General features: G+C 28.7%; 1 protein-coding gene across 1 annotated transcript in view; it reads right to left on the bottom strand.

Annotated features, from left to right (window-relative positions):
* The window catches only part of LOC113376748 (nuclear receptor subfamily 2 group E member 1-like), a 352,594-nt gene that overhangs the window by 120,576 nt on the left and 204,774 nt on the right, over window positions 1-27,244 (bottom strand). The window lies entirely within an intron of this gene.

Here is a 27,244-nt window from a genome sequence, read left to right on the forward strand (position 1 = left end):
TTGGCTATTGCCTTTCCAAAAAGATTTAAATGTACACATCCAGTACAACTGTAATGGGTAAACATTTCTTTTCATATTTATTATTGACATTTATATAGGTACTGGAGACTGGGTCGGTTGTGCCAGGATACGATGGTGACAGTCGTCATAACAGCTAAGTTATACTGATTTTTAAATAGGATCCAAAGGGTGAAACTTGAAGTATGATTGTTCGAACAAGTTCCCATTATTGCATTCAGTCAATGCCTTACATTAACATGATCTGTAGACCGTGGCACAACCCTACTTATTTTTAGTTTTGTTCAATTGCATTATTTATTTAAAATAGAAGTAACTCTAGTAACATTTTTTTTATTTATTTATTATATTCACTAGATATCCACTGAGGGCAGTTGCAGACGAACTGACAAAAATGAGATCAAATTCCAAAAGATTTACTTGAAATTGAAACATTCTCTTTGCAAACATGATATATGAACGGCATAATGTATTTTATGATAAAATAATAAATAAATAAAATCCACTTATTTTCCAACTAATTAAACATGTAAATCGATAAAACACTTTTACATGCAGCGGTGCTTAACAGACTTCAATGAACTAAAAAGAAATGTAACGCGATGCAATAAAAACAGCCTTCGTTTCGAACTCGAGCACTTTGACTTCCTGAGACGAATAATAAATATAAAATCCGGTTCAAAATCGCGCATTTCATTATTTTTTATACTTTTTTATTTTATATCAAAATTCATTTCATGCGTGTCGATATCTCATTTGTCCGATTTAAAATTGATTCCATGTCATTAATGATGTTTTAATAACCAAGGGTTAAAAAAGTATTCAATTATGAATGATCTGATATGTATATAATTTGCAATTCGTAATGAACTAAAGCAACAATCGTTGATTTTATATTTCTCATCATAATGACAGATTATTGACTTGTAAATTGAACTTAATTTGATATTCAACTACAAACAATGTGAAAAAGTTTTAATTGCAATTGTAATCAATTTTTTACTCATTCATCCATCGATCATCCTTCGATTTTGTTATAACTGAAAACTGAACATAAAGATTATATTAAATACTGGAGAGTGCATGCTGATAAAACTTTTGCAAAAATTGTTGAAATAATTTATTGAAATTAATTACGGCAAAGTGTATAAAGTTATGGCGAGATATAGCAGAAAACTAATGTTAGGTTTACTTTAAACATTGTTTAAATAACTAATAATTTACAAATAAAGATTTTGCAAAAAATGTTTTGTATATTGACACATATTGATAGGGAACACTGCAGGTGAACGTATTGCACGAGGTCTATTTTTCAAAACTTTAATACATTTTTACAATTAAACCTCTTCTCATAGGCCTATAATATTATAAACTGTTCGGTTTGACTGTCGACTCGATCACCATGCAAAGTTTTATCAAAATCCCAGAAGAGCAAACCTGAGGTTCTCCTTGTCAGTTTAAGTTTTTCAAACAGAGGTATATTTTTTACAACTTTAATTAATTTTTGCGGTTAAACCATTTCACATAGGCCTATAATATTTTAAAATGTTTGATTAGACTGTCAACTGTATTACCATGCAAAATTCTATGAAAATCCCACAAGAGTAAACCTGAGGTTTTCCTTGTTAGTTTAAGTTTTAAATACATATGGATAGTTTTTTATTCACATTCAGTAATTTCTTACTCCTAATTTTATCAGCAGCAATCAAAACAAAACTTCCATAACAATCAAAAACACTTAAAAATGTATTGGGTATTACCCAACTTTGCAAAAAACTATTAAAGATGTTATCAAACAAGCAAAGCTCGATCATTTGAAATATTTATAATGAGATATTAAAATTTTATGGGCAAATGTAGGTAATTTACATTTCATAGTCGATTTTCGTGCAGATCATATTTTAATGACATGACCAACTACGGTAAGAAGCTTTTCATAATTCATTCGATACTAAAAAATCCCATAACAATAACACGTCGAATTAATAATATCGTTTTATTAGCAAGATATTAATTTGTGAGCCGATCGCGAATATATGATGAAATGAAAATTTTACTACTTTTGTTTATGACATTAATTATAGGCTGTTAAACCGAGATCGATATAAAACTATGTAATTCATTTTGGTATCTTAATATTACGACATCGCGAGACAATTTAAAATTTTAATTTATTTATTACAAAGGCAAGAGGTGACTTTTTCAAGCAAACTTAAAGAAACTATTGATTGTAATGCAAAAAAAGTTGACTCTGAAGGCAAATTGTTACTTCTAATTTTTTACATAAATTTAATAAATATTAATGAAATAAAAAGTAAACATATTAAAATTTTATATATTTCCCCGCATGCTTTATCAAAAGTGAGCTAAAACATTTTCATTGCAATTTAAAACTCTTAGTCCATTTGAATTATTATTTGTTATTATCAAATATTTAAATCAATAACTTTTTTTCGTTATTATTGTATATCTCCCACTTGTTAGAAGAATTAAAAAAATTATTGTATAGGAAGAAAATATTGTATTGTATAAATAAAAAATTCTTGATATAAGGTTTTGTATTATAATTACAATATTAGATAGGTAGCTTTTTTGTCTTAATTAATAATATTCTGTTAGTGTAGAGACTTTATGTTAAAATTTCTAATAGAAAAAACTTTGTCACGTAAGTATTAATAACTACAAATACTTATTTTATTATTAAAAATTATTATTTTATTTCGGTAAATCTTTAACTTTTATCCGGAAAATAAAATAACAAAAAGTCCTTGATATTTTTACACAATCTTGAGTTCCGTACCATCAACACCAAAACTATCAGTCTATGGAATTATTAAAAAAGGTTATTGCTTTGTATTTATCATATTTTTACTTATCTCTCAATTTAAATCTTACTTTCAATTTTGTTAACATTACAAAATTTAGAAGATATCAAGACTATCTGTCTTGCATATTTACATAGTCGACATTTTTATAATTTTATATTTTTTTTTATAATTTCAATTGTTTGAATGTATGGCTGATAGATTCTTGTTCACATCATTTTTCTAAATACTTGGTTTCGAAACTTGTTTGCACTGTGCCTACCTGCTCTAATACAAAAATTTGTTGCGATCCCCTTAATTTTTTTAACAGTTTAATTTTATAAATACTTATTTTTATGTATGTGTGTGTGCGTATGTGTATGTGCGTATGTGTGTGTGCGTGTGTAACACCGGATCAACCGATTTGAATAATTCAAAAAGCATTCGATTCGTATTGATAAGGAGACGTGCTGATTAGTTTTTAGCGAAGGCAGGTCTAGCCGTTCCGAAGATACGGCGCAAAAAGTGCCAAAAACGAGGCGTTTTTGCAAAAGTCAAATTTTGCCGTTTCGGAGGTATGGAGCGTAGAGAGTGTGAAAACGGTTATGCAGTTTTTGAGAGAACCGATTATCTGATAAGATTAATTCAAAAAACATTTTGCTTGAGTAGATGGTGTGCTGTTCTAGAAATAAAATTGAAGTTTTGATTCTAATAAAGATATTCTTCCATTGTGTATCGATATAACAAGATAATAGGTGCTCATGAGGTAAATCGTAAAATGCATAATATATCACTATAAAATGTTATAATTTAATAAGTGGTTGTACGTAGTTATGTTTTAAACCGTCTCGTTTTCAATATTTCTTACAAAAACCGATATAATCAATTTGAATCAACTTCTAATAAATAATTACTCCTATATAATAGCGTACTATAATAAAAATTTTCACATATCTGTTCAATTTTCAAAATATATCCAAACCTATTGACTCTCGAAAGGGAATCAGGCGCGATGCTTTTGTCATCTTGTAGGGTCACAGAGTATTATGACTTTATAAGTATATATTTAATATTACACAGAAATAATTAAAATTTACCAACTAATTAAAAAATAGTTGCTTACAAAGAAATAATTTATGAATGCATCATTTATTTTTAAGGCAAAATCATCGCAAAAATAATTATTATCTAATTATTTAAAAGCAAATAAATATAGCAAATAGGTGTAAAATCGGTTATGCAGTTTTTGAGGGAACCATTTTGATTGAGTAAGCGGTGTGCAAAAAATGCATTTACAGAAAGTTTAGTAATTTTAAAAATTAAAAAAAAATCAAAATTTTCAAAAAAAAGTAAAGTATCAAAAAATTCAAATTTGCGAAATTTTTCATCATTTTCAACAAAAAAAAAACTAAATTTCCGAAACTAAAAACAAGATTTTTTACAAAAATTTAAGAATATTTCGAAAATTAAAAGTAATCGAATACTTTCAAAAATTTCCAAAATCTCAAAATAATGATGTACGCGCCCCGCTTAAAAACAGCCTAGCGCTACATAAGAATTACATAAAAAACAAGAAAATCTTGAAGGAAGTGTTTTAATTATCAGATTTTAATTATCGTTCGATTTAGCGATCGATTACATTAATTTATGTGATACGACGGCATCTCCAAGGCGGTTAATTAATGTTTCGTTAAGACAAACGCGATGTTTAAATCAATTAACAATTTATGGAAAATCAATTTATTGATCGGTCGCAATTTACGCACTTTGACACGTGCAAAAAAGTTTACTTCATTCTGTATTTTCAATTTTTCTCTTTTAAAATGTCCATAATCTTTAAACATTTAGAAAAATTCTTTCAGTTAATCAATATGTTACTGTAATATATTACAAAGTAATAACCAGTGATAATTATTATCGTTAATGCCCCGAAAAATGCAAAAGGTACATTTCAAAATGTAATTATATTTAGTATTTCAATATACACAGTGAGTTAAATATTAAAAAACAGATAAAAAATTCTAGCCAAAATAAAGGCAAAAAATGTATCCTAAATATTTCTAGAATATTCTAGAAAAAGAAAAAACTTCAAGTAATAAATGTTATTGAAGTTGTAAATTGCAAGTAATAAATTAAGTTAATTTTTGCAAAAATAAAAAAATAATTGAAATTCAGATTACTACTTGCTCGAATACAACACTGCACTTTTTTTTAGAAAATGATTAATTATGAAATATTGAACAACAGTTGTGAAGTTATTTTTACTTGATTGGGTAGAGGAATAGTTAGAGCACAACTATCCATTTTCATTTCGTAAATTAAAAAAAAGTGTTACAACAAGCCCCTAGCTGCCCTACACATACAAAATGTGGACGGGTGTATAGATTTATACTACATGGCATATCTTAATAATTTCAAATTATTTTCTGGAATCATCTTATTGCTAAGGTTATTAATACTCACAATTAATATAAGTATTTGATCTAAAAATAATAATTATCACGTTTTATAAATATAACTTTCAACATTCCTGTCTTTAATACCCATTTTAATTGTACCGATGAGCACGATGCAATAAAATTATTCGCTAAATGTGTGATAAGTTGATGTCATGAAAACATCATGACTTTAATACGCTTTTTTCCAAATTTGCACTTAAGAATAAAAGGAAAAAATATTTTTATGAATTCAATTAAAGTTATGACTGGTCATAAATATGCGAGCAAATGAACGTAATTTTATGAAGGCATGAAAATATGTAACCTAATATTACTATAAAACAAGTTTTTCAAAGCAGTTTGAACAATTCAATAAAATAAAATCATTTAATTTATATTAGCGAGAGAAATATTAAGCCTTTAATCTCAATTATTGAATCAGGAGAAAAATAATTATTCTTTGATTAAGAATGAAAATAATATAAAATTAAATAATGTAATGATAAAAAGATATTTTGTGTAAATAATTTAACGTATTGTTGTTTTGCGTATATTAGTAGGGTAGAGTAGGGCTTAAAGGTCCATATTCCAACTCGGATAAATATTTTTGATGAAATACAAGATCTGTGTTATCTCTGTAAAAAATGCACCCATAAAATTTATGTTTTGCAATGGTTGAATAATGTAGATATTAATTTGTTTTGTAAAATAAAACATTTAACTTGTTTGCGCCCTGGCCGTCCCAATTTATCCCGCCTATGGGATAAAAGGACCAGGTTAAAAAAATTTTAAAGTAATAAATAAACAGCATTTTAAAAAAAGTGAATTAGCTGGGAGTATTACATATCAGAGTCCGATAGTTGTTTGTTTGATATGTATTTGATATGTGATATAATTAGTTTGGTTTTCACAAAATAATTGCATAAAGTTGTACCTTTGTGCCCCGTCCTACCCTATTTGATTTACTCCAATAATATAAACATTTCTAAAGCACATTTGTATATAAAATTGAAGCAAAATTATTTTAATTGAAAGGATTCCAATATTTTCATGTAATTAAATTAATTGATATATTGATCTAGAAGATTATAAACTTGACACTGAAATAAAAATCTATTTAATTATAAATTATTAGTGGTAAAGCACATATCATTGTTTCGAGATAACGAGTAAGTAATCGTTGAAAAACTTGACACAGCATCATTCCACTATTTTTTAACAAAATACCTAATCATGAGTTTTTATTTTTTATGAAACCGCATATCATGAATACAACGAATGAACTTCATTATTTCAAATATTTTAAAAAGTATGTAGTTTATGACTTTTGTTCCTCCAGCTTAGTATTTAAAAACTCTATGTTCATTACATTGGAGAAAAAATTAGTGGACAAATAGATGAACAGCAAATGAATTGCAATGAGGTTCTGTTTGTGCCTATGGGTACAAAATGTTATATATAAATTTAATTTAAATGGACGACATTTAATACGAAATAACAAGTTGATTTCGATGTTCAAAGTTTTTATACAGGAAGATGTTGTAAAACAGTCGCTACATAAAACTTGAATACGACAAGCAAAAAATACGCAAGGCGATTTTTTCATCATGTACCACTTCGTATTTGAATATTAATTTCATCATTAATGAGAGCACATCAATAATAATTTAAATACAAAGATATCTTGATAATTTGTTGTTGGAAAAAACTATGTTGCATTAATAACATATTTTATTGGTATTGGCATATCATCGTATCACATTGTAAAATGGTTGAGTAGAACAATTATATTTGTAAACATAAATTGTAAATAATCATAGTTTATATAAAATTGTAAATAATCATAGAATTTTTTTCACTTTACATGCAAAATCATTTACATGTATTTTTTGCGTCAATTTGCTTTATGAGTTTTCGAGAAAAACAAAAACTATGACTATTATTATTTATATTTCATAACTACCTTTTTCTGATGTGGCTTTATAGAAAGCAACCCAAACGGTAGTTTTATTTTTATGTGATGAATTTTTTATCACAATTTTTATATTACTAATATTTTTTAGTAGAGTAGCAATGCTCCGAAAGAGAATTTTCACTTGGAAACATATTGCTAATTATATTTCCAAACAAAAACCGGTGTCACTGCTGATTGACATCGGGCTTTCGAGGCTGGTATCAAACGTGGAACTTTCAATCGAATCCCATAGCTCTAACTACTAATGTATAAGCCCCAAGCTTCACAAAATATATAGGCAAATGCAAAATAAATCAATGTACTTTATTATTGTTATTGTATTGTAGTCATTGTACAATGCTTGCTTTAATACAATCTCTTTAAAGTAAAATTTAAACAATGTAGATATAGAATTGGGCGGGGCACAAAGGTTCAATTTGGTATTCAGTATATATTCGTTCTATAAAGTAACTTTTTAACTTTTTTTTTTAATCGCAAAAAAATCGAAAATGAAAATTTTTATATATCTAGACGTTTCAAAGGTTTCTGAACATTTTGGCATAACTTAGAAAAAATGGATGCATGTGTGTGTGTGTATGTGTGTGTGTGTGTGTGCGGATACAAATTTTCGTCGACGATTTCGGGAACACGGATCAACCGATGTGAATAATTCAAAAAACATTCGATTCGTATTGATAAGGAGACGTGCTGATTAGTTTTTGCGAAAGCTGGTCTAGTCTTTCCGAAGATACGTGGCAAAAAATGCGAAAAACGGTAACTCAGTTTTTAAGAGAATGGAGCGTCCGATTTTAATAATTCAAAAAACATTTTACATGCACTGAGGAGATGAAGAACTGATAATAGAAAGGCAGGTCTAGCGGTTATGGACTCTCAATAAAAAAAGTTAAAAAATGTCATTTGGCAACCAAAAATGTTTATTGGACATATGTACATCAAATTAACAGATATTTTATAGAGATTTTAATAATGTGTACACATTTTGTGTGATTTTTTTTTGGGTTCCGTACCAAGATTTTTAATTAGGGTACGGAAAGTTCCAGCAATTTTCCTTAAGGCACGATGCCATGCACCCCACTAGTTCCATAATCGATTCACAATTTTCCACAATCACGTATATTCACAATTGAGATTGTGATCACAATTTTAACATTATTTGCAACTTAATTGTGTAATTTGGAACTTAAGTGGTAATTGTAAAAGCCAATTTGCAGTTGTGCTTTTATGAACTATAAAATGAGAAAATAAATTGTAGTCAAACAATAAATAATCATTTATGTTTAATTTAATCATTATGAGCAAATCATGGTCTTTTAAAAATATATAGCAAATGATGCTTTTGAATTAATTCACTAAATGTCTGATTATATATATGCAACTAATAATCAATATAGAATATATGTTTGTATTTCTAGATATTTTTTGGCATTGTGAATTCCTTGTTATACTAGTAAATATTAAATTGTCACTTGAATTGAAGTTAAAGAAATATTAGATTTTTGAATTATAAAATTGCAGCCAATTAGTTTTTTAACCGCGCTTTATGTGATGAAATGTTTACTCTACATATGAATAATTTCCTAAACTAGCAACCAGAATAATTTGTTCATCCGTAGCCTGCAGACAGTTTTAATTATAATTAAGTTGTTCTCACAGTCCGCTAATTACGAAATGTGAAATAATTCACCAGACTTGTTTGAGATACGAGTATACACAAACGTTTGCACAGCATCGTTCGCAAGAAATTGCAAAATTTCCCAACAAATGACTATTACCACCGCCAAGAATTACGAAAATCTTATCTACAAAACAGATATCGGATTATTTTAGCGTTTTTAGATGGCCAGATCTAAAGTTCAGTTTGAATCCCGTATTTCAAAATAACCATAAACGATTGCTAATATTTTTTTTGTTAATTATACGACCAGGTTTCGATTGCGTTTTTATTAATGAGATAAGATTTAATCGGATGATTACTAAACACAGATTAAGTCGAATTTAAGATTATCTAGGATAAAAAATGCTGCTCTTTTTTGTGTCGTTGGCATGGATTATTTTAGGTGCTGCCGCATCCGATTATGAAATGTAACAAACAAATAAAAAATGTTAATTATTCAAGCATGTAAGTAAAATCCACAGTGATAATATTTAATATAATAAAAATAGTTAAAATTCTGCACTAAAATGGTTTGAAAGATTTTTGTGCTAATTCATCTTTCAATATTATTCGTCCGCGGGTAATAAGGTACACCGCCCATATCTAAAAAACAAGTCATGTTAAAAAAAATTTTAACAACAATATTATAAAGTAGAGGGAAAATTGTCCAGCCATCGCCTTAATTCCTACGACGTTGCTATCGGGAGATAAACGGCAATGTTTGAAAATCCATAACAAATGTATTTTCTTTCAATGTCATTTTTTTGGTTGTGAGCAATTATGATTAGTTTACGAGACCTTTAACTATACGTTATTTAATTGTTTTATAAGATGTGTCGTTAATTTTAAGTCAGATTTTACAGTTTTTTTATATGACCTCTATAAAATTGGTGGAGCTCTATAAAAGTGTGTGGGGCGAAAATGACAATCTGAATCTTTACCCTGGCAAAGGTGTAAACAATAAAATAAGAATTTTTTTTTAAACTGTACAAAACACATTTCTACAATGAGTTTTACTGAATATAGTCAGATAGTAGTTTGTTTGACATATGTTATTTGTTTTATAATATAATTGCTCACAAGTCAAATTGGACCTTTGTGCCTCATCCTACTCTCTCTCTTCTAAAAAATTTTACACTGCTAAAGTGAGTATTCTAAAATTTCAGAATTTCAAGTGATGTTGAATAGAATGTATTATATATATATATATATATATATATATATATATATTAAATTGAGACAATTTCTGTTACATTAAACAATTTTTGAAATCGTGTTAATAAAAAAAATTGACCAATCTCTAAACGGGACATTATTGATTTTTAACCGCCAAATTTTAAATTATTTGAAATCTGTACCATCGTTTTCGAGAAAGCTTGCACAAAATATATAATTATTTCAGTTTGGATTGTCAAAACAAAACTGTTACAATAAACAAACGAAATAATTTCCGATTAAAATGATCTAAAAATCATTCAATTTGTAATGATTGGGAGAACAGGTGATTAGTTTCTAGCAAAGGCAGGTCCAGAAATTTCAAAGATACAGAGCTAAATGTACAAAAAATGGCTGTTTCCCACACCTAATTCTTTTTCCTATTTTTACTAAACGATTCAGAATGACTTAAGACGTCAAAAATACGCGTTTTACGAGAAGTGTCACTGCTGTACAAGCCTGCAAGTCACCCAAGTATTTGATATAGAAAATATTTTAAGATTACCATTATTCATAAAAATGTATTAAAAAATTAAAAACCACAACAACAAGTTAGAATTCCCAATAATTTAACTCAAAGAGATAAATATTGAAGAAAAAGATGACACACAGAATGTCGTCTATAGACAACACTCGTACAGGCAGGTCGTCAAGCGGATGTCTGTTATAGGTGACGCTCATATAGAAAATGTTAAGTATTTAGTGCTAACGTTATGTTAAAATAAATATGACACTTACAAGTGACGTATTAAAAGTAATTAATAATTTAATTACATAATTAGTAACATAATGAAATATTTTGTTATACAATATTTATTTAATCCTTTCCACTCGGATGCCTCGGCTCCGGCGGCAAAATACATACTAATTCCAAAATTAGCTGCTGACGTATGCTTAAATATATTTACCAATTAAACAAAATATTGCAAATTTTTAAATAATGCAAATATTTAAATATACGAAACTATGAGGGAATTTTTTGATATCATAGAAATGTTATATTACGGGTCTATAATGGTATGAACTGGTAGTCACAATCTGTCAACAAGCTATGTTTTTGCTTTTCGATCGAGCGTTTCGCACATAAATCCTAACCTCCAAGTGACTAGCAATGTCAAATAACAATTTTATCATAAGTGCAACTTTCTTATGTCACTTGGATAACATATATGTAAAGTCTGACCAAGAGCAAATTCTGAAGTTTGAGCTAATTGAGCTCGATCAAACAGCAAAAACAAAGCTTTTAGGCAGTTTGTGACTTCCAATCAGCAATTATAGACCCATAAAATAATATTTCTATTTTATCTGAGATTTGGTTCCTATAACTATATTATGTATATCGACAAGAAAGAAGTAATGTGTAATAAGAAATTTCGTTGAGGAGGGTTTTGTAAAAACATAATATTTTCTTCTGACGTATATATTTTGATGTTTTTATTTTGAATGTTTTAAAGAGTGTAAATAACTGCATATTTTGCAATGATAATAAATACCTGTTAATTGCAATTTTCGGATGCAGAATCATCAACTTGTATTTTGTACGTCACAGAACGCGCTTGGTATTTTTTTGTTTATGAAGTGCAAAAGAAGAATGCAAAGAACGCAAATATTCTTGTTCTTGTACAACAAAAATACAAAATATAATGTTACGTATGTTGACCAGTAAATTCGTCATTTAGACATATATATTTAATCCTATAATTAATGAAGTGTGAACGCAAATAATAAATTTATGCTTGGAAAAAAGTGTCTCATGGATTACACATATAGAGGAGAGCGATTTCAAGCTTACTAAATAGATAAAATACTATAGTAATAATAACATATATAAACTTTCTAAAGAAATAAGATAAACCTTAGAATAAAATATTAGTTTATTATAACTTGTGTTTATTTTTAAAAAATAATTATGTATAAAGTCAATAATAAGTGATAGTTGATACCTTAATTTTCTACTGTCGTATATGTGTTAGTACAAAACAATCCTTAATAAGTTAAGAAAAATGTGAGCAATAAAACAAATTGGCCGTAGAGCGACTAGATAGTTATTAAATATTTTACAATACTGATCTTTAACCACTTAAAAGGCTAGCACTAATCTTTTAACTAATTTACAACAAGATAAAGCAAGTCTTAAAGGTCCTAGGGTAAAAACGTCCACGATCGATATCTCAAAAAACAAGTAGCTTTAGGATTTTTTTTAACAACAATATTTGAAAGTAGAGGAAGAAAGATGTATAACCAACCAGCACCTTGATTCTTACGATGTTGCTATCGGAAACTAAAAAGCAATATTTGAAAATCCATAACAAAAAATTTTTATTTTGTTTTTTTGGTAGTGAGCACTATAGTCTAGTTTACGAGACCTTAATATAATTTTGAAGTATACGTTATAATTACTTTAGAAGATGCTGTTGATTTTAAGTTAGATTCCAACATTTTTTATTTTTAACCTCTATAAAAGCTTACAAGTGCTTGGGGTAAAAAAGACCAACTGAATCTTTACCCTGGCAAAAGTGTAAACAATAAATAAAAAAGCACATTAAGTTAAAAAAAGCAATTTTACAAGAAATAAATTAAAGAAATAGTTATTCAAACTCTGCTAATGATAATTTCTGCCGGAAAGCCAGATCAAGGTTATATACAGTGTTATCTCTCTATAAAATGTACCCATGAAAATTATATTTGGCATTGGTTGAATAATGCGGCTACTCTTTCATAAAATCCCTTTGAAATAAAAATAAGACATTGGACCTGTTGGCACCTGGTTGTCCCATTTTACTCCGCCTATGGGGTAAAAAGAATTGAAAGTCTTATTAAACATAGTCAGATAGTTGTTTGTTTAATATGTGTTATTTGTTGTGATATAATTGGTTCGGTTTTCAGAATAAAATTGCCTCAAATCAAAATGGACTTTTGTGCTTTGCCCTACCCTATACATAAAATATTGTATAAAAAAAATAATGAGAAATTGTATTTGTTAACCATTTTTTTTATTAAACTGCAAATTTATCAAACAATTTTTATTGTTTTCTTAAGATTATTTGACAAATTATAGAAAATGTTCAAATTACATGATAATTTTATAAATTTTTGCAAATAATCAAATTCTTTAATAATTTTAATTTTTGGTATGTTTTTTCTTTGGTAAAATAATTTCAACGATTCATTTTTTTACAACTTTTCTCTACAAGTTTTTCTCTATTTCTGAATTTTTGAAAAAAAAATCTAATGACTGAAATTCTAAATTATGTCATGTTTTAGAGAAACTATGTTTTCAATTTAAAAAAAGCCAAAACAATTAATATACGTAACATTTTAAGTTGCGTCTTTGTAGTTGTTTGCATAATATTTGAAGACATTAAAATGGATTAGATACAATTAATAAAAGCATGTTGAGAAATGAAGAAAGCATTTTTAAGCAAATCAAATTGTTCAATTATTGGCGTGAATACAGAAACAAAAATTAAACAATTCATATAAAAAAAATGGTTGATTTACACCTATTTCTCCTACTATCGAGAAAAATAACTGGATTTCGTTCTCGCAATTTGCGTCTGGCGCCATAACACAATCACCATGTACTTGGATGGATCTGATCGTCTTATATTTATTGCATTTATGAATTATATAAAGCGTTCAGAAAATCCATTATTTATCATCCAGATATCAAGGACTGCTCAACATTCATTAGGAGTTTTAAAATATATTGTATATAGCTTCTTTTAGAATGAACTAAAATATCAGCAAGAAATCCCTCTAGCAGAGCATTTGGTTTCGAGTGCTCGTCAGGCATTGTAATATTCCATTAAACACTTTTATGTAAATATTTTACGACTCACGGATAAAATATCGTACATGTGGACAATAAAGTCACAAAATAATTATTGTTTTAAATACAAAATGACAATCAAAAGGTACTAAAAGCTTTCAGCCAAAGCTTTTATTATTAAAATTCTAAATGCTTCGATTATTTCAATAGTATATTATTTCTCAATGTAGTCTATGAACTCGGAGTACCAAATATAATATATTATTTTATGATTTCTTTATTGTCCTTGTTTCAACACTGTGTATGTGTCATCGGTCGGCAAAATTCTATTATAACTTTCCAATTATAAATTTTTGATTATAAAAGCTTTATATTAGATTTAAGTCTAATTAATATGAGCAGTTTAATAACGTATACCTTAAAATTATATTCAGGTATCATGAACTAAATTCAAAAGCTCAAAACCAAAAAAATCTACCAACGACAAAAATACTTTTGGTATAAATATTGACACATTTTTGTTTATATTCTGATGACGACGTTGTAAGAATTAAGGTGATGGCTGGTTACACATTTTTTGTCTTCTACTTTAAAATAGTAGCATCAAAAAATCATACACTTTGCTTGTTTTTGATATAATGATGGTGGACCTTTTTACTTCGAATTTTTATTTTATTTAAATTAAAAATTTATATTGATTATTTGTATTTTAAATCTCATAATAAAACATAACTATACTCGTAGATGTGCATTTTAAAATGCCATAAAATTTAATATGCATTTTATTATTCCAAAACTGAAGTTGTCAGGGAATCGCTCTGAACATTAATCGATAACAAAATTTAGATAACATATTATGTGCAGCATGTTGTTTGCAAAGTATTCAAAATAAAATTAAACAAAATGTATTTTTTAATCTGCACAACGTGCATCGACCCGATAGAACCAGTTGTAATCGACAAAGTTCACAGTTCACCTTATTTATTTACGAGTGACTTTAGAATTCTTGAAAAAGCTGGTGTTAATGTGAAAAGAATAATAAACTTTTAGCATATCAGTTTGAAATATTTCATTGATATTATCGCAGAGCATTAGTAAAGTATGCCTATGTTTCGAGACAGTGGTTTGAAACATTTTTGCAGTAACGATTTTGCCATCAGTAAATAATATAGTATTTATTTAACAGATTCATTTCATATGTAAATATTTTACGTGAACAATAAAATACTGTTTAGGAGCGATTGAATGATGCAAATTTAAAAAAAATAACTAAAATTCAATTTACAAAATTCAGTGAGAACCTAATTATCTGTAATTACATCAAATATATTGCACAGACACGTGCTTGTATGTCCTAAAATTGTAGTTTATTATTCCACATATAAATAATTTGACATTGTTTGAGTTATCACATCACAAAAGCAACTTTCGGCACAAATTTTGACTATGGCATTTTGTCAAACATTGATGAATTTTTAAAATTAAACTACCTGCCATAAGGCCGTAATATTTCAGTATGTTCTATAAAACCATGATATCGATCGTGAAAAAAGGTTTCATAAAAATCGACAGATTTTTTTTTTTTTCAACAGTTAATTACAAGAAGATGTTTCGATCAAAATTTACCTAAAACTAATAAGTATTATTTTCAACCAATATCATTCGAACGGTTTATAAATTTTCAAAATCGATTCAGGATTGTGAGCTGAAACGTGGAAGTTTTTTCACTCTTCTGCTATTTACAAAGAAACGGTTTGGCAGTAACGATAGCCAGCCGGTGAAATCGGTCCAGCCTTTTTTGAGAAAACGTCGTATTAAGGTTAAAAATCTGTTCACACACACATATACTTTCTCCTGGTCTCATTCGATTCAGAATGGCTTTGAACGTCGAGAAAACATAAAATCAGCAAATTTTACGGATTTTTTTATGCAAACAAACTTCTCCTTCCGGACGTTAATTTTGATCATTCTGATAAAGTTGATCGATATATTCAATATATCAAGTTATGGGATTTCAATTTAATTAGATAGATTTCAATTCGATACTCGTCCGGTGCAGCTTGATGTCAAGCAGCTGTGGCATAAGTTTTTGCTTGAAAATATAGATAGCAATATGTTCTCTTATCTGTGGCAATATGTCTGTATGTGAAAATAGTCCTAAACCAGCATTACTGCGTTAATAAAAAAAAACAATTTTAAACACACGTATTAATAAAAAAATTCATATAGAGATAAGAAAACAATTTTGGGTACCATTTATAAATTTGACTTAGTATGAGTTCTCAAAAACAAGAGAAGAATTTTTTTAACAACAATATTGGAAAGTAGAGGGAAATCTATAAACAGCCATAACATTAAGTATTTTCTTTATTTGTTAATTTCATTGGTTGTGAGCACTTTTCTTTAGTATACAAAATCTCACTATAATTTTAATAAATATAAATTATAATTTAATTATTGCAACATGTGTCGAATCAGAATTGCTGTGCAAAAGTGTTTCAAAATCCTGAATATTTCATCAAACTGATTGTTGGTCGACATAAGTAGAACATAAAAAATGTATACAAATTTTAAAGGCTAATGCTAGATGATAAAGCCTAGTTCTATTATGATAATATTTACAAAAGAATTGAATATAATATTTGTAATTACAAAAGTTGCACTTTAATGCTTTTATTTCAATGAGTAAATGGTTGTAGACTAATGGTCTAAAATATCGCGCGCAGGTTTATGAAAATGCTAAAATGATGTTAGGATACAAAGAAGTCTAATAAAACAAGTTTTATACGGCATAAATATGCAAATTAAGGCAATATGTGTCATATATGTAATTTTATAATATTACTAACGTCCGATTTAATGTTACATAAAGTAAAATTGACTTACTTTTTCCCACATACAAATTAAATTATAAATGCAGTCGTAACTTATTCCGTTTATAATCTCGCCACAAGCTATCAATGAATTACATATATTTTCCTTAATTTAATTTGTTTTTATTATTTTTTATCAATATATTAAGATCGAATTGACATAGTTGTGTACGAGGTTGATTTTTTATTTTGAATTCTGGTCGGACTAAAATATTTTTACTTATACGTCCACTCATCTGTCATGTAAAGCCCAATTCTGTTTTTATAGAGTAGATGATAATTTATGATTGATTATTATATATTGAATAATTATATTTTCATTTATAAAAAGTACTGCTAATTATGTTGCTACCGCTTCTGGATTTTTTTTTCATTTTGCTTAATATTCAATATTTTTCTAAGTAGACTTTCCAATGATATTCTTACACACACACACACACACACAACACACACACACACACACACACATATATATATATATATATATATATATATATATATAATATTTGACTTTGAGCAGTTATTTTGTAAAAAGTGAGCCAAAAACCAAGACCAAAACCAAACAAACAACTATCTGACTATCTTCAGTATATCTACCAGCTTTCAATCCATCATTGTAGAAACATGTTTTTTTGCTGTTTTTCAATAATATGTCATCATCTGGCGCTTTTCACCAGGTGAAGGTTAAGTTGATTTTTTTCACCCCAAGCACGTGTAAGCTTTTATAGAGATTATATGTATTATATAGGTTACAACCATTGAATCTAACTTAAAATTAACAATACATCTTATAAAATAATTAAATAATAAATACTTAAAAAATATATTAAAGTCTCGTAAACTAAACAGCAGACCGAGAGAACTAACAACGAATAAAAAAACTTTTGTTGTAGATTTACAAACATCAGCGTTTATCTCTTGACAGCGACGTCGTATGAATTAAGGTGTTGGTTGGTTATACATGTTTTCCCTCTACTTTCAAATATCGTAGTTCAGTGATAGATCCTTGTACCCACAAACCTTTACCTCGCCCTACTCTAATTGTATGTTAGCAATGTAATGTTGTTGGATTAGCTGATAAATATTATCACACGTTGTATAACATTTTTATGAATAAATACAATGAACTGGAAATGATTTCGAGTAGATATTCGATATATCGGAATCTGATATTTTCAGGGATAACTCTTGTATAATACACTAATACTAGTGGCGTAAACACCATAAATTTTCTCAGCATTCCGCATTGGCGATGGCGCCTTGCTAAGTTTGGAATCCTTATTTTATTAAAGAGGAAAAACATTTGTTATTTTATATATCTTTATGCGTTTTGAATTTCAATATTTACATTCTTGTTGTTTCTCATCGCTATAAATAAAACTGATTTATATATAAAAACAATTGAGCGATGCTTGAGTTAAAATTTCGTACAATTCAACCTGCGCTAAGAGAACAAGCATAAGTTGAAGATTACTGCTTACGATTTTCCGACTACTAACAGTTTTTCTTTTTTGTTACATATAGAACTTATTATTTTTAATTATGTTTACTCACTGAAATTAGAAACATTTAGAAATGTAAAATACTCATAGGGTAGAAAAACATGTACATAATTATATATATTGTGTCATATCCCACATAATTTCATAAAAATTTCAAAACTGAAAACTAGTGGGCATGGCATCGTGCCGTAAGGTGAAACTTTCCGTACCGTGATTGAAGATTCGAGAAATAAAGATTTTATATTTTATTTACCATATCTTTAAATGAACTCTTCAATTCAATATTTATTCACCATTTAAATTTTATATTTTTATTAATATTTTGCTGTCCTTAAATTTATTGTTTACGATTTTTATATTAATTTTTCCACAAACTTAATATTAACAAGATTTAGAGTAAAAATGAAAGTAAAAATTGTTAAAGCTCAAATACGTTTTTATTACATTAAACAGAAATCCGGCATTCATCCCAAAAAATTAAAACAAATGTACATTGTATATTAAAAAAAGTACATATTTTAATAAATTTATTTTCATAAGAGAGAACATTTTTTCAATATTTTTATATAAAGTCAAGAATACTATTAAAAACTATTACATTCAAAAAGTATCATGGTTAAGTCTACTCCACATATCTTCTAGAATAATTAGTGCTGCTTCGAAAGACTTATCATCACCATGCTGTTTATGAAAAGCGATTGAATCTTGGTCGGTTCTTCCCTTGCAGATAATATTTAAAATTTCATAAGGTAAGGCGTAGGATTTCTGACATTTGAAGAAAGTATCACTTATCCGATGCCATTACCTGAATTTACTTCATAGTCAGAAGCAAAATCCACCGATTCCAGGTTGAATGTAAAAGTCAAGCCTCTTTGTTTTTACGAGTGTGGTTAGATGGAATTTGACGTTCCGATCGATGAGCCTTCATGTTGGTGAGCCTTCCGCGCATTGTTTTCATCCGATTAGGGACTGCGATGAGGTGAGCAACCAAGGTGGGGATCTGTGGCTGCTGCAGCTTCGCTAATCGAATGAAGGACGACGATTACCTTCTTTACGTCGTCAATCAAATTTACTTAATTTCGGCTTTGAGCTTCATCAGCATACTGATCACGGCATAGATTAAAGTTAGAAATCTTTTATTAGCATGAAGTATTAATGAAATTGAAGTAGTTCTTCAATAATTTTTAATTTCTAACTTCAAAAACAACGTTTATTATCGTATAAAAAAACTGGTTTAAAATATAAATGTATAAAAACATATAAAATATTGACGTAGTGTATGCTTTCTTTTGTTTTTGATTATGTATTTTTTCTGGCAACTATGCTACTAAAAATATTATAATAGAAAACAATAGATAGTAAACACTACGTCAATATTTTATACATGTTTTTATATATTCATATTTTAAACCAGTTTTTTTATACGATAATAAACGTTGTTTTTAAAGTTAGAAATAAAAATTATTGAAGAACTACTTCAATTTCATTAAAACTTCATGCTAATAAAAGTTTTCTAACTTTAATCTATGGTGTGGACAGTATGTTGATGGACCTCCAAGCCAAAATTAAATAAATTTTTTGGACGACTTGAAGAAGGTAATCGTCGTCCTCCATTGGATTAGCAAAGCTGCAGCAACCACAGATCCCCACCTTGGTTGCTCACCTCATCGCAGTTCCTAATCGGATAAAAACAATGCGCGAAAGGCTCACCAACTTGAAGGCTCATCGATCGGAACGTCAAATTCCATCTAACCACACTCGTAAATACAAAGAGGCTTGACTTTTACATTCAACCTGGAATCGGTGGATTTTGCTTCTGACTATGAAGTAAATTCAGGTAATGGCATCGGATAAGTGATACTTTCTTCAAATGTCAGAAATCCTACGCCTTACCTTATGAAATTTTAAATATTATCTGCAAGGGAAGAACCGACCAAGATTCAATCGCTTTTCATAACCAGCATGGTGATGATAAGTCTTTCGAAGCAGCACTAATTATACTAGAAGATATGTGGAGTAGACTTAACCATGATACTTCTTAAATGTAATAGTTTTTAATAGTTTTCTTGACTCTATATAAAAATATTGGAAAATGTTCTCTCTTATAAAAATAAATTTATTAAAATATGTACTTTTTTTAATATACAATGTACATTTGTTTTAATTTTCTGGGTTGAATGCCGGATTTCTGTTAAATGTAATGAAAACGTATTTGAGCTTTAACAATTTTTTACTTTCATTTTTACTCTAAATCTTAGTTCATACAAAAATATGGAAAACAACATAAAATCTTTAATGCGTTAAATGTTAAAATGCCGGATAATATGACGCACGTATATATTTTTCGGAAAAAATCATAGAGCTTAAAGACATGGACTGCAAGTACTTACATGTTTCCCATGTTAAAAAGGGTCAAAAGATAGAAGGTGACGTCACCATAAGTTTATGGTGAGCTCACGTAGCAATCGAGAGCATTTGACGGTTCTCACAATCATAACAAAAGACAGTAAACACTACATCAATATTCTATACATATTTTAATATTGATTTTACATATTTTTGCAGGTTTTTTAATATAACAATATAATTCTGGCATTTGAATATGAACTAATGGGGTGCATCGCATCGTGCCTTAAGGCAAATTGCTAGTACTTCCTGTACCGTAATTAAAAATCTTAGTACGGATAATGTGCACATTATTAAAATCTCCAATGTCCAATAAATATTTTTGACTGCCGAATGATATTTTTTTAACTTATTTTTATTAAGAGTCTATAACCACTGGACCTGCCTTCCTAAAAATTTAATCAGTTCTTCATCTTTTCAATACAAGTAAAATGTTTTTTTAATTATTAAAATCGAACGCTCCTTTCTCTTGAAAAACCGAGTTGCCGTTTTAGGCACTTTTTTGGCACCCATATCTCCGGAACGGCTAGACCTGCCTCCGCCAAAAAGTATTCAGCACGTCTCCTTATCAATATAAATCGAATGTTTTATGAATAATTCAAATCGGTTGATCGGTGTTCCCAAAATCGTCGACGAAAATTTGTATCCGCACACACACATACTTCCATTTTTTCTAAAGTATGCCAACATATTCAGAAACCTTTGAAACGTAAAGATATATAAAAATTTTCATTTTCGATTTTTTTGCAATTACTATAACTTACCCTACGGAAAGTTACAAAGACGAATTTTGTTCATAATTATTGCACAGTGGTGATGTATGAGTTTTCATTTTTCAAAAATAATTTGATTTATTAATTAATTTTTTTTTTACATAAATAGAGAACTAATTTATGGGTCATCTGTAGAACAGAAAGATACCCTCGTGGTATTCCTATGATAGCAAAACTATCATACCAAAATGATTTTGAAGTGGATACTTGTAACAACACTTTGATGTAATTTATAATAATAAACGTAACTAGCTGTAAGTGGAATTCTGTCTTAAGGCAATTAAGGCATCGTGCCTTAAGGCAAATTGCTGGAACTTCCCGTACCAAAAATTATTTTTTTTTTAAAAAACGATTAAAATTTTGAAAAAATTTTACTTCGAAAAAATAAGATTTTTGAAAAACTATAAATTGGACAAAAAATTACTTTTTTTTGAAAAAAAATTTTTTTTTCGAAAAAAAATTTTTTTTTATTTTTTTTTTTTTTGAAAAAAAAAATATTTTCCTTATTGTGACATATTTGAAAGATCTAAACTTTTTTTCAAAGCAATCGTACTGCTTTAACTGCATAAAGACGAATTATCAAAGAGCGTAAAGCGCCACGTCGCCGCCTAACGCGTAAACACTGGTACGGAACCCATAGGACTGTAAACCAAATTCATACTTATTGTTAAAATCTCTATAAAATATCTGATAATTTGATGTGCATATGTCTAATGATCATTTTTGGCCGCCAAATGGCATTTTTTTTTACTTTTTTCATTTGATCTCCGAAACCGTTAGACCTGCCTTCATGAAAATTTAATCAATTCTTCATCTTGTCAATACAAGTAAAATGTTTTTTGAATTATTCAAATCGGACGCTCCGTTCTCTTAAAACTGAGTTACCGTTTTCGGCACTTTTTGCCCCGTATCTTTGGAACGGCTAGACCTGCCTTCGCCAAAAACTAATCAGCACGTCTCCTTATCAATACGAATCGAATGTTTTTTGAATTATTCAAATCGGTTTATCCGTGTTCCCGAAATCGTCGACGAAAATTTGTATCCGCACATACATACACACACGTACATACATACACAACACACATACACACACACATACACACACACATACACACACACACACACACACACACATACATCCATTTTTTCTAAGGTATGCCAAAATGTTCAGAAACCTCTGAAACGTAAAGATATATAAAAATTTTCATTTTCGATTTTTTTGCGATTACTATAACTTACCCTACGGGAAGTTAATAAGATTATTACGTTATACTAATTTAAATATTCTTATGATTTATTAACAAACATAATCGTTACAAATAATCAAATAATGAAGCGTATTTTTACTTACCATCTTTATTGCAAATCGCCCTTTTCGCTATGAGTTTACAAATTACATGCTTGATATAACAAAGTAAACTAGTGATGCATGGCATCGTGCCTTAAGGCAATTTGCTGGAACTTCCTGTAGCAAAAATTTTAAAGTTTTTAAAACATCTTTAAAAATTTTTGAAAATTTAAAAAATGAGATTTTTGAGAAATTTGAAGGTTTTGAAACAAATTGACTTTTGAAAAATAAGATTTTCTTTATATTTTGAAATTTTTTATATATTTAAATTTATCTAACGGCGAAATCTGCCTTTGCCAAAAACTAACCACCACGTCTCCTTATCAATACAAATAGAAAGTTTTTTCAGTTATTCAAATCCGTTGATCCGTGCTCCCAAAATCGTCGACGAAATTTTGTATCACACACACACACAGATGTCTTTGAATCGTAAAAATATATAAAAAAAATCATTATGATTTTTTTGCGATCACTACAACTTACGCTACGGGAAGTTAATTATCAAAATATTTTAAAATATGATCATAATATCCAACACGAATTGCACTACCCATTTTTGAAATAATAAAAATCTCGAAAATCTAATTTTTTAAATTGTTCAGAAAATTGAAAACTGTGCAACAATGTGTGTGTATGTAGGCCAAAATTTGACCTTTTCTCAAAAACGGCTGAACCGATTTCAAAAACTCGATAAAAACTCCCCTTAATTAGTGCAAAATTTTGTGCAAGTTCTTGCCAAAAATCTTGACCCAATTTCAGAAAAGTATTAAATGTTCAAAAGACAAGATCAGTTGGTTGAAAAGACATTAATCGGTCTGATTAATTTTTGGTAAAAATCGGACGTCTCTTCGTAAAAAGCGGAAACTTTATTTTCAAAAGTAGCAGTTAAATATCGTCACCGTTTAAATTTTATTTATTATCAAGAGGCTATATCAAAAAGCATAATAATTTTGTGAAATATCTTATTTCACATATGACAAAATACTACAGAAGCCTTGAGCTGCATAGATGCTAATCAGTTTTTTTTTAGTGTTTCAATAATTTTCCTAACAAAAAATTAAAAATTTATATTTTTTTCAAATTTTTGTATATTGTATGCATTAAACTGTAAAAATTTAGAGTAAAATATTGCGAACGATACACGTAACAACATGTATTAAGTGTCTGCATGTAAAGAAATGTTCATTTTTATAGCTTCAATAAAAGTTTATGGTTGATAAAAGTTAAAGAAATTTACGATATCATTCAAGTTTTACACAAACAATGAAACTGACAGGAATATTTATCGACATGATAAAAATGCACTCTGCCAATTAATTTACTAATGACTTCACTTAATGCAAACTATAGGAGAACCACTATGACACAATAAATAAAATATTTTATGCACAATAAAAATAAAACGACAATTTACATTGCAATAAATTTTATTACAGAAATATAAATTATTGGACATATTAATTTCTACAATTTGTTTAACAATGAAACCTATCGAGTCTAGGTAACACTTAGGTGAACTAAATTAAATTAAAAAATAAATAGTTCACAAAACTTAATTCTTTAATTAGCTGTCGAAGGTTGGTCCTTAATGCATTAAAATATTTACAACTCCTGAATCAGACTGATTGACAAATGTTAAAATTAATTAAAATACTTTTGGATTATCTACCTAAAATAAATGAAAAATTATAACTAAATGAACGTTTACGTTTATTAAGAACATCGGTAAAACACTTTCATTGACATCTAACATTAAAACGTATTTAAATAAAATTATTTAAAATAACGAAAATAAATTATGTTGTTTCTAAATTGTTATAATAATGATTACATAGTTTCATATATTTACACCTAAATCTATAAAAATAAAGTCTAAGCAAGATTAAGCATAACGTTATACATGAAAATTTCTAATGGTCTGTCAAATGAAAAAATCTCAAAAAGTACAATAACATGAGTTTAATTAATAAAAAATCAATACTGCAATATCTTATTTACTACATATAAGTGAAAAAATATGACTTAATAATTATATTTACAAAACATTTCTACAAAATCTTCATCTAACAGTAAGACTAAATTGTTTTGCTATTGAGATAAAAAGAGAAAAATTTGCAAAAATATCTAGAAATGCATTATAATTTACTTTAACATGTATCAAAAAGATATTTGCAAATAAACATCAAGTCATCTCTATAGCAAATATTTTGATTACAATAGTAAAGAGATATAATTAGTAAATGTGTTTCATATTTTGATTTCTATAAAATTAAAAGATTTGTCACCTAGCAATGCTAAATCATATGAATTGAATGATAGGATTATTATAAATGTGATAGAAATTTGAAATATGCAAAAATTAAATAGAAATATGACTAGCATTTAATTTTTATAATTGGGCATTTTCGTATAAATAAACGTATTTCGAGTAAAAATGTTTTTAATATGATACTTTTCCGATTGATTTAAATTTATGGAATTAAATATTTTATTATAATATCTACTCAATTAGAACAAAGTTACAAAGCTTATACAGGAAGAAACCGATATCACTACTACTTGATATCAGGCTGCTCGAAGCGGGTATCAAACAAGGAACCCCCGAATCAAATCCCATCGCTCTAGCCACTTACTCATGAGGGAGCCCAAACAAAAATGTGTAATGTGAAAATACAACATTGCGAGGTAATGTAAATCAAAATTTGAAACACAATCAACTTGAAGGTTTTCATTACAGGATATATCTCTACATTGCTCAATAATGATGCATACAATAATATTTCTTACAGAAATACCTACATAAACTTTATCTTATTATCACATAACATCTAAATTTGAAAATTGCAACTATATCGTAACCAGCTAAACAGCAATAACATTAAATATTAAATTTAAATATTAAAGACATAAAATGGCAGTCCATGAGTATTATATTTATTTAACGAGTCACTTTGCAAAACAAATCACATCACTATCCAAAGTAACATACAGTACGGTAATTTATTCAAAATCAGCTTTCATTTCAACCGATGGACCTAAATCAGTCTCATAGTTAGATCTAAAAACGTCTTAATTCTACGTGTGGTTGTATAATATTTGTTGATTAGAATACATCCAGACATTAACAACAAAGAAGCGTATTAAAGGCAGTATCAAATGTATACCACATTATAATGACAAGAACTTCATTAGCGCGTCGTATATTAGCCTAGGATTCGTTGTACCATCGGCCGTATATCTGACGCCTCTTAAACTACCGTCGTCGTGACTGACCACTCCGTATTCACCAACTATAAAACCATCTGCAGTCCGTTCCTCAACACGATACTTTCGGAAGTTTCTTCCTTCCACAACATAGCCCACTTTTTGATTTTCATCATCTTTTTTCTTGGGAGATTGCACTCCGTGTGCCCGTCCATTTGTCTGGACGCTGACAGCTTCATCAACCTCATAATTCTGTTCAGGAGTTGATTCATACTGCTCGCCTCGTGGAACTGGCGTCACCGGCCTGTAGTCTTGTTCGGGTTCTTCCCAATTTTGTTCAACGTGCTCGTGTTCACTAGGCCGGTAACTTCCATCATCTACTATTTTCTTAGATTCAAAATTAACTTCTTCCCGAGGTGCATTTAATTCATCATAAGTTTTCTTACTATAATCTACTATCGTCGGAGGAACTTGCGTTGGTTTATCAGTTTTTAGTTTTTGCTTCTACTGGATGTGTAATGAATTCTTCTTTATCCGGTGAAATATGTGTTCCAAATTTGACTGAAACTATAGGTTTCACAATAGCGCCAAACTTGGAAGGTTCCTGATATGGTTTTTCTGGTTCACTATACACCTTTGCTGGTTCACCGTATATTTTTGCCGGTTCTGAGTAGATTTTTGCTGGTTCGGAATATATCTTGGCGGGTTCTGAATATATTTTAGCTGGCTCTCCGTATACCTTAGCAGGTTCAGAATAAATTTTCTCTGGTGTCCGTATACCTTTGCTGGTTCTGAATATATTTTAGCTGGCTCCGAATATATTTTTTCTGGTTCTCCGTAGTTTTAGCAGGCTCATTAAAGATCTTTCCCGTAAATTTCTTTATATCTTCGTCAAAATCTGTAATATTCTTGCTAACAGGCATATCCTTTGCATCAGTTCCTTTCCATTCACCAGACGGATTAAATGACTGCACGACGGAGCTGTAAGATACAGATCTCGCCTGTGCTCCTTCTTTATTTTCATTATGGAAAATGATAGTCTGATGATATGGATGCATCGGTTCTTGTCTTCTTTGATGACGAGTCCTTTGTTGTTCTAAATAAGCTTCGTTCGCGCCTGGTGCAGTTATTACTGCATGCTTATTTGTCGACTCTCCTTGAATATAATCTTTTTCTTTAGTAGTGGGTTCGCCTTCATCGATGTTAAAATCACTTTTTTTGTTCTTAGAAATAACGACAGCATCATCGGCCGCAGAAACTTT

This window comes from Ctenocephalides felis, unplaced genomic scaffold (genome assembly GCF_003426905.1).
Source record: "Ctenocephalides felis isolate EL2017-DRISC unplaced genomic scaffold, ASM342690v1 CF-g0.4_SCAFFOLD_01886, whole genome shotgun sequence".
Classification (NCBI taxonomy): Eukaryota; Metazoa; Arthropoda; class Insecta; order Siphonaptera; family Pulicidae; genus Ctenocephalides; species Ctenocephalides felis.